General features: G+C 41.3%; 1 long non-coding RNA gene across 1 annotated transcript; it reads right to left on the reverse strand.

Moving 5' to 3' along the window:
* Nucleotides 1-1,656: 1,656 nt before the first annotated feature.
* LOC122178734 lies at nt 1,657-7,625 on the reverse strand. The gene is made up of 2 exons (XR_006178449.1): nt 5,808-7,625; nt 1,657-3,036 (listed from the first exon to the last, which is right to left on the reverse strand). It is a non-coding gene; the product is annotated as an uncharacterized LOC122178734 (long non-coding RNA).
* Nucleotides 7,626-9,368: the final 1,743 nt, after the last annotated feature.

Genomic DNA, 9,368 nt, shown 5'->3' on the forward strand with positions numbered 1-9,368 from the left:
AGTACACTTCTTCTTAAGCTTTAAAAATCTGCAAAGTCCCAGTTCTGTAAACCCCTGGCTAAAAACAAGAACAGTTCAATAACCTTCATGAAAGCCTTGGCTGTGCTGATGTTCAGGTGTAAGTCAGAGCTCCTGACCCAGCCGTCATACAGCATTCAGCTCTGCATTTGGGAAATGTCATAACTTTCCCACAGGATCTGCTTTATAAGACAGATTAGAACTAACCACCATGGACTTAGACAGGCTCAAAAGTGGCCCCCAGCCCTTCCCAGTGTCATTCCACATCCCTGTTTTGGGACACAGGAGCCCATGCAGTGGTGTGTCCCAGAGTGAGCACTGCAGGCATCGGCTCTCACTCTTGGGGAAGGAAAAGTGGGATGCTCCAGGAGATGGCATGTCAGTTCAGACAGGGTTAAGTTCTTGCACCACTGTATGGACAACAAATCTTCTGTTATCAGCAGAAAGGGAAAGTGCTGCTATATGTTGTGTGCCAGCACACAGTCGTGTATCTGTGGCTGCTATTGATTCCTTCTTTCTTTATTCCACTGGAACAACCTGGAGCTTGTCAAGATTTGCTCAGGTTGATTTGCAGCTAATTAATTCAACAGGCATTTTTAATCTTGCAAATTTGCAACTTGTAATACAGTAATCAGGCTCCTGCGAGCGAACATTAATCAGTGAGAGGGGGAAGAAAAGCACTGCCAGCTGCATGCAGTGTGGTGCCTGCACTGCACAGGGACATTCACAAGAAATGCAACATTAGTAAATTCATCCCAACTAAACCCTCATCATTTGTCTTTTGAGTCATTCATCCACTGGATTTGTTTGGCAGAGCCAGAGGTTGTGTTTGGGGAGTGGGGGGGTTGCTGAGCTGAAGAAGCTTTAGGTGCTGCCAGTGTCCTTCTGATCACCCGATTCCTCACCAACCACAGAGTCAACCCAGTTTCATTTCTGAGATGGCCATGCTGGTTGTAGAGCATTCTCCTGGAGAAACACCTGTGTCCCAAAACACATAAACACATTTAGCAACACTAGAAGCCGGATGAATGAGTGGAAAAACTATATTCCTTTATTGCTTTTAGCTTACAGGTAGATTTTAGCTTCTTTGATGTGAAGCAGAAGGGAAAAAAATGGAATGTTTGCCCAGGGTGTACATGTCCATGAGTCAACAACTGATCAGTGTGTATCTTTTATTATGGAAGTGAACCCACTGGTACCCTCAGCAGGGAGGCCAGAGATCAAAAACTCTTGAAAACTAGGAAGTAAAGGATTCCTCTGGGCAGGATCAAAAGGGTTTGTGAAACACTGTGGAAATCTGCCCCGGTTGTTTCAGTGAATAAGGGGAGGAGCAGTCTTATCAGGAAAAAAAATCAACACTTGCACAACCTTAATGCCAATACAGTATTTGTGTTGCAGTTACTCTCTTTGCAACTGAAGATGTTAGCTGAGAACATTCTAGATCTGTTACGAGCTCACTGGAACACAGAGGGAGACACTGTAAGCCACTTCATAGATATTAGCACTGCTATTGGCAATTGTTTACTGGCAATAATATACAGAGGCGTCTCAAACTAGAGCACATGAGGCAAGGATTTGCTATGGCTGTTGTGTCAATGATTGTTAAATCTAGGAATTGTAGATCTTCGTAGTGGTGTGTAGGAAAAAAAATGGCTTTTTAATGCATATTTTTCTTTACAGAGGATAAATGTCAGATGGCTTGCACAAAAACATATCACTTAAATTAGACTCATAAAGTGGGCGTTTCTTTATATGGAATAGGAGAGGCTCGGTGTCATTCAAGTGCTTTGTGCACTTTTTCACTTGGTTTCTCATGCAGTACATGTGAGAATAAGCAAATAGTGGATTCATAAGTTCACATTTCCTTAGTGCAGGTAGTTCTGACATCATCTTGCTCATCTACACATCATGAGCATGTACATGGGGCAGGGAGATGATCACTGGTAAACCAGGTGAAAATAAAGACAGAGATAGTAGATGATGTGGGAAAAGTCTTATTACAATTAGAGAACAGCTGTGAATACATGGAGCAGATGAGCCCTCATGGTATTTCTTCATGCTCAGGTATTCATCACTCAGCTTCTCGTGCACATCACTGCTGAAGGACTTTTAACCACACTATAAGTTGTCAATTTTTGCTTCTTTATAAGTGAGAACAGTAGCACCCTGGCTTGCAGAGGAAATCACTGTGGAGGTGTCCATAACCTTCATGCATGATCTGTAAGTGTAGCACATCGTAACAGTTGTGTTTTCTTCAAATGTTCACTCAAACAAGTTTGCAGGATGTATTAGACATTGTTATGATTTTTTTTCCTTGCTTCCATTTCCTTCCTGTGCTGAAGAGTGTCAATGCAATCCCCACTGCTGAGAGAAGATACCCATGCCCATAATAACCTGAAGTATCATAGAATCATAGATTCACAGAATAGCTTGGGTTGGAAGGGATCTTAAAGATCGTCCCAACCTCCGTGTATGGCATGGGCAGGGCTGCCACCCAACAGCTCACGCTGCCCAGGGCCCCATGCAACCTGGTCTTGGACATCTCCAGGGATGGGGCATCCACATTTCCTTTGTTTTAGAGATGCTGGCAGAAGAGCCACTTACCTGGAACCCTCTGGATCAGCAGGCAAATCCTCTCGCAAGTTCAATTCTTCAAATGAACTGCAGTTCCTTTAACTCAGTTACCATTTATTCTCAAAGGCAGAAACTCTCTTCTGCATAATTTGTTCTACACAATGGGACAGATATTTTGCTGTCTATTCTTTGTGTTATTCTAGCAAGTGAGCATCACTGCATTTTATTTCAAGTGCCCTTCCATGTATAAGGCTGTCTCACCAGTGCAAGCTGGCTCTGCTCTTGTTCCCACGCTCACTTACCTGCATCTTTACACAAATGCTGACTTAACATTCATTATTTGTCATGTTGCAGGTCCATGTCAAACCCAGTGTGACTTCTGGACTTGATCCAGGGCATTAGCAAACAGGATTATCTTCTCACTGCAAGCACTGGACGCAGAACCTACTGAGATGCAATAAACACAGTTCCTTATCATGCTGATTTGACAGTAATTTTGCAGGGTACAGCTGGGCTTTAAAACTTTGTTCAGTTCTCCGCTCCGCAGTCTTTATTTATTAAAAAAAAAATTCAACAAAGCAAAAAGCCACACACACAAATCCAAACTTTTGTTGTTCTTCCTCGTTGTACACTGTTCTCATGCGTGCCAGTTAATTCGCATTGGAACAGCCCTTCCAAATGGATTCCTACAAAAACTATTAATAATAAACCCAGTAGTAATTAAAATGAACATATTCTCCAGTCATTACAGCAAAATGTACACTCAAATAAGGCTAGGTAATTTGTGCATGCTTCTACCTTTCATCTCTTACGATGCACAGCTCGAAGTTTCTTTTTTCAGGTTGACTGACAAATTTGATTGTTTGGGGAAAATGTGTGCACAAGTATTTCTAGACCATTAGTAAAACTGGTGAGCTTTCTGAAGCAATTTCATGTGAGACCGATGATCCTAAAAGATTCAGACTTACTGTGCTTGCAAAACCTTCTTGCGTGGTCTACAAAGAATAAAAGACACTGTCAAAGGACTGATTGAGAAATTTTGCCTGGTGAACACACTGACAAGTAATACTTACACCAGCACTCTGAAAAGGAGCAATTATTGTACTGGGATTTGCCTTAACTATAGGCAGCTTATAATCTTAAAGGGCTTGCCTGAAGGACCTCCATAGCAATGGATGACTTTATTTTGACTTTACTGGAGTCCAGTAAGCCCTGAGAGTAAGCAAGTGTCATTTTGCTATTAAATTTCACAATGCCTCTCCAGATGAAATTTATTTTTATGGAATCTATTTAGTCACTATTTTACAGCACACTTGAACTTTACTATCAGTGAACTGCCAGTCCTTGTGCATCCAATACTGATTAGGCAAAGGAAAATCTTTGGGGAAGGAACATCAGTCTTTGTATGGAAAAAATAGTCCTCTGCAAATAATATAAAGCATTTCTAGGTCTTCCATTTCTGTGAGTCACTGAATGAGTCAAAGACAGCTTCCTGGGTTCCAGAATAAATTTAAATATCTGTTTAAATGTTCAGAAAACTAACTGAGATATTAATAATATTTTAATATTTTCCATGAAAAAAGAAATCCTTTAAGCTACACATTTCAACTTCAAGAAGAATGCATATATTTATATAAATTCTAAGTCATTGGGCTTTGGGGCAGCAAGGGAAAAAAATGGCAATTTGAGGAGGTGAAATTTTCACATAAGCTCAGCAAGAGTCTCCTTGTGTCCCCATCAGCCTGCTGCTCCAGCCCTTGCTTGTCACTATTTCACTGCTTAAACCATTCAAGAAGGATCTAGGGTTTGGATCTTGGCCAACCTCATCACAGTCTTCAGTGCTAGGGCACAGATCAGGGATGCAGGAACCTCAGAGACAACAGGCTAGGGTAACAAAGAGAAAGGTAGATCCATTTATTCCAGTTTCTCTACAGGCACAGCTGAATGGGTGATGGGGACAAGGGCTGCTTCTTCGTGGGGCAGATGCTGAGTGCTGGGACATGGGGCTGGTGTTTGTACCCTGTTCTTTGGAAAGGAAAGGCAGCAAATAAAATTTAGGAAGCAGTGATGTTAGACACCCACAGTGCCAAAGCACTGAACCATCAAGCTGGATTCCCAGCCCTTAGAGGTTGGTGCCAAGAATGGAAACAAGTTTATTAGCTGCTGCAATGCAGTCCTAAAAGATGCCGTCTGCAGCTTTCTGTCCTTTGCAAATCGGTATGCAGAGGAAAAAACAAAGGATTGCCTTTGCTGCTGTTTTGCAGGAAATAAAACATTTTCACAGCTGTTTCAGAGGTGTGCCTTTTAGCATCTTTGGGTTTTATAAAGAACTGAAATATATTTCTCTCCCTTATAAAAAAAGAAAATCTTTTTTTTTTTTTCTTTTTCTTTTTCTTTTTTTTCATACATTACATACAAGTCATAAAGCCTTGGCTTCTTTGAGAAACTGAGATTCTTACAATTCCACTCCTTCCCATCTCCCCATCGCCTAAAAAAATAAAATAATAATTAAAAAAAAAAGAACAGGAAACTGACAAACATTTTGGGGAACGCTGCAGTATCACATTGCCTCAAGAAATCCTGCACCTCAGTGTTCAAGTTTTCCACTTAGTTCTGTAGTAAAAGCAGAAAAAAATTGCAGGCCTTGATGTGTAGGTTGTGCACGGGTTACTGACAATTAGCAGCAGCTCTGCTCTGCCACTGTAGTTTGTAGGTTCAGCATCAGTGATTCCTCATTTTGGCCTGCCACAACTGAAGCTGGGCAAAATGACACATCAATTTGAAAATCGTAATCATAATATGGGAAGCTGAGGAGTATAACAGTAAGCAAAAATTAAAAATGTTTCAGCATTTCTTTGTTTAACGGATCGCAAATATTAAAGAAGGCCCTCATATAATTGTTCTTTTCTCCTAAGTTATGTGTGAACCATATGCACACATTTCAGAAGTACAAACCTTGTGTTTTCACTGCCTAATCACAAAAAAATAAATAAACAAAAAAAAAAATTAAAAAAAAAAAATTAAAAAAGAATCAATAGGTTTGCAATGGTCTCTAGTGTGACTTTTTAGAGTTAGGTGCCAAGTGCAGAACTCATGTACCAGTGATGTTGCAGGAATCAGCAGTGAGGTCTGACAGCAGGGTGCAGAACAGCCAGCACAACACACATTCAGTAAAAGGATGAATTAGGTGGTCACTACCAAGGAGAGGAACATACCTCCAACTTTGCCATCTTCTAGAAGTACTCTTATTCATAAAACTCCTTTCCAGACCCTGAAGTCTCTTCTTGTGCTTGCACGCACAGATTTTGCATTTAGGTAGGGATTCCAGGCAGGATGCAGGGGGAATGCCGGGCCTGCCCCTGTGCTAAGGCCAGAACTCCAGGCCCAAACCCTTCTTTATCCTGAGCAGATTGAGGCCAAAGCTCCATTGGGGAGTCTCCTGTCTGTAGGCATGGGACACAGTCCCTCTTGCCAAATGAGGAAAGGCTGCCATGTTGCCTGATCTGCAGCAGCGCTGGTTGAGGAAGGGGAGGTCCAGGAGATAGGGCTCTGTGCTGCGAGGTCCAAGAAGAGATAGGGGCTCTGTGGTGCAAAGATCCAGACATGAGAACACCCCAGGCATGCCCCCAGCACATCAGGTCCCCATGAGACACAGGCATGGAACCCATGGGCCTGTGACTTCTCAGGTGGCCTCAGCAGAGGACGGGTGCACAGATGTCCACTCAAGCTGAGGTGGCATGAACAGGCAGTGGTGCGTCTTCAGGCCGTTGTGATGTATTTCTGCCTTTCAGGAGCTACAGTACCAGAGTTAGACCAGTTCTCAACGCCTGATGAAGAGTAAGTTACTTCCTAATGCTACAAAAAGCCTGTTAAAAAAAAAAAAGTGCACATGCAGATGGATTCAAATACTTGAAATTCAAATTCCAATAGTGTATTCTGTGTTCATTCCTTTGTTATTATTACTAAAATCACTTTCTTCTTTTGTTCAGGAATCACGGAGTCTCCTGCTTAGCGTTAAGTTATTGCATGATATAGAATCAATTCCAAATGGGTGGTTTTTTACTGTGTAATGTCTTGGATTTAGTTTTTCAGTTATTTTTCGTAAATACATTTTACATCTAACTACCTCAGCTGCCTTTTGTTTTGTTTTGGCGCATAAAAAGTCATGCACTTTCTATATTTGGGGATTGGGGGGAGGAGTTCTTTCCATTTTGAATAACCAGGTTTAAAGCCATGTTGATCAATTTATAGAGGAGAACAAGAAAACCTAATTATTGACAGCTGTAGAACACACATTTTATTTTTAGGTTCTGTTGGGGTATAGTTTGACAAAAAACACCATAAGCTGCTTGTTAATTTGCCTTAAAAATGTGTGCTCTTTCCTATTCAAGTTGTGTTATTTAACTCTTCTCTTGTACACAATTTATGTGACAACAAACGTAACAGTTGGCAGAAATACAGCAAATTGAACAGAATGGACCAATAGTTTCTCAGTTCTCTGTTGCAAACTGTTGCATTATACACTGATTGTGCTAAAATAACTGTTACTGTGCTTATACTCCTTTGTCACCGTTGCAGAAATAAAGTTACAGAAGATCACATTTGTGTTTATGGAGCAGTGTAGATATCCCCCAGTACAAGCACAGTGACTTGAGGTGAATGATAATCATTGCAGAACTTGTGCTTTGACTTGTAAACATTGTAAAAATGTATTTGGTATTTTATTTGAAATGAAGAATCAAAATAGTTACTAAAAAAGAATCTTCCTGTAAATATATATATTCCAATTCCATGTATACAAACATTCCTTTAGAATTCAGATTGTGAAGAGTGTCTTTATCGGCTAGAGACTGCTGTCTCCCTGGCAGAGGTTACATGTGCTATAGTAAAGAACACAGTGTGTGAAGTATTTGATGTACTGCAGTACCATAGTTCTTTTGGTCTGTTAAGTAAGTTGCAATTTGTGATGAAATGAAGTTGAAAGTAGTGCTTCATACTAACAAATTTCCTTGGTTACAACTTGATTTTTCTTGTAAAACTTAAAAAGGAAAACTTGAAAATTTTATATATTTGGATTTTGTAGATTTTTTTTATTTTATTGCAACACAAGGTACCAAAATCATTAAATAAAGTACACTGTGGTCATTTTACCATGGCTCTAGAGTCTTCTTTAAAAACTCTCTTACAATGATGGATCAGCAAAAGACGCCATCTTTCAACATCATTACTGAACAAGACCAAAGCTGGCCTTGTTTTGACAAAGAATTGGCCTGATGATCTCCAAAGAGCCTTTCCTCCTCTAACTATTCTACAATACAGTCAATAATATCATCAAAGGAGCTCTATGTTCGAGCACAGGAGTGGCGTGAGCAGTTCCTAAGCCACTTCTGGTTGCTGTAGAAGATTTGAGAGATCTCTATGGGATGTGGACAACTTTACCAGTGGTGTCACAGCAGGGACACCAAGGAAGCCACCAGACAGCCCACAGGCACTTCACCCCAAGAGCAGCAGAGCAGGGTGCTCTGGATACCCAGGTCTGGGCCCTGAGTGATGTTTGGAAGGAAGGCCTCCCAAAAAGCTGCCCACGGAGCAGGCCCATATTCCTCAGCCCTGTGGAGGGCACAGACCCTGCTGCCAGGTAGTAAGGATGCTCCCTTGGAAAGGGGGAGATTTCTGGACTGCGGTTCTCATGGCTCTTGAAGCATTTCAGCCACAAGGAATACAGAATGAGGAGTGCAGAAACCCAGAACTCCTCCAGCACCTGAAATGGCTCACAGGGAACAGGAGACAGTGTGCTGCTGTTTTCATCCTCTCTTCTGTCTCCTGAAAGCATCACTACTTACCAAGCAGTGATCCCCATGCAATAGAAGGCAAGGGAGTGACAGGCCTCACCCAGCCTCATCCTGAACTCAGTAGCTAGGAGAAACTCCAGGAAAGATGCAGCTTCCTTCATCTTCCCATGTTCAAATCCCCTGGGGTTGAGGAGGGTTTCGTTTCTTCTCCTCCTGCCTCTTGGACAAGTGCCTTTAATTATTAGATCATTACACAAGTTGTTCGGATTTTGGCAGCACTTTCAATGATCTTAATACCCCTCCAGGACTTCATTGCTACATTTGGGCATGTAATGCCACCCTAAACAGCACCAGGAGCTTGTGCAAGGAAGGACAGTACCCAAATCCATCAGCCCTTCTGTCCCTTAGCCATGCCCCCCCTCCTTCTTAAATGCTTGTTGGCCTATCTGAGGTGACCAAGAAAGAGAGGCCAGAGAAAACACTCCATCAAGCACTAAACAATTACTGTGAGTTCAGAGAAAGATCTATCTACTATCTACCTAGATATATACCACAGGTAACTGAATTTGTATTTGTTGACTACATGTCTTGTAGTTTGGCTAAAGATAAAGCAGTTTGTTATTGTAGATTGGCAAAGTGCAATGGAAGGAGGAGTACTCCAACAACATGACTGGTAACTGCCCTATTTCACAAGAGTTATTCACAAGAGTTAAGATCTTCAGTCTCTGTAACCCTGCAAATCCCCATCAAAGAAACAAAACAAAGCCACACACACACATACACACACACACACACAAAAAAAAAAAAAATAAAAAAAATAAAAAAAAAATAAAACCCCACCAGATAGAAACATGCTCATAAATAACTTTCTTAACCAATCGTGAGTCAGGCACAGAAGTCATCAAAGCCACAATCTTGGGTACTGGAAAGTCATTTGATGATATCCAATAATTTTATAATTGGTGAGGTAAAAGAGCATTAAGT

The sequence above is a fragment of the Lagopus leucura genome, unplaced genomic scaffold (assembly GCF_019238085.1).
Source record: "Lagopus leucura isolate 7727_CA_CO unplaced genomic scaffold, USGS_WTPT01 Super-Scaffold_100002, whole genome shotgun sequence".
NCBI lineage: Eukaryota > Metazoa > Chordata > Aves > Galliformes > Phasianidae > Lagopus > Lagopus leucura.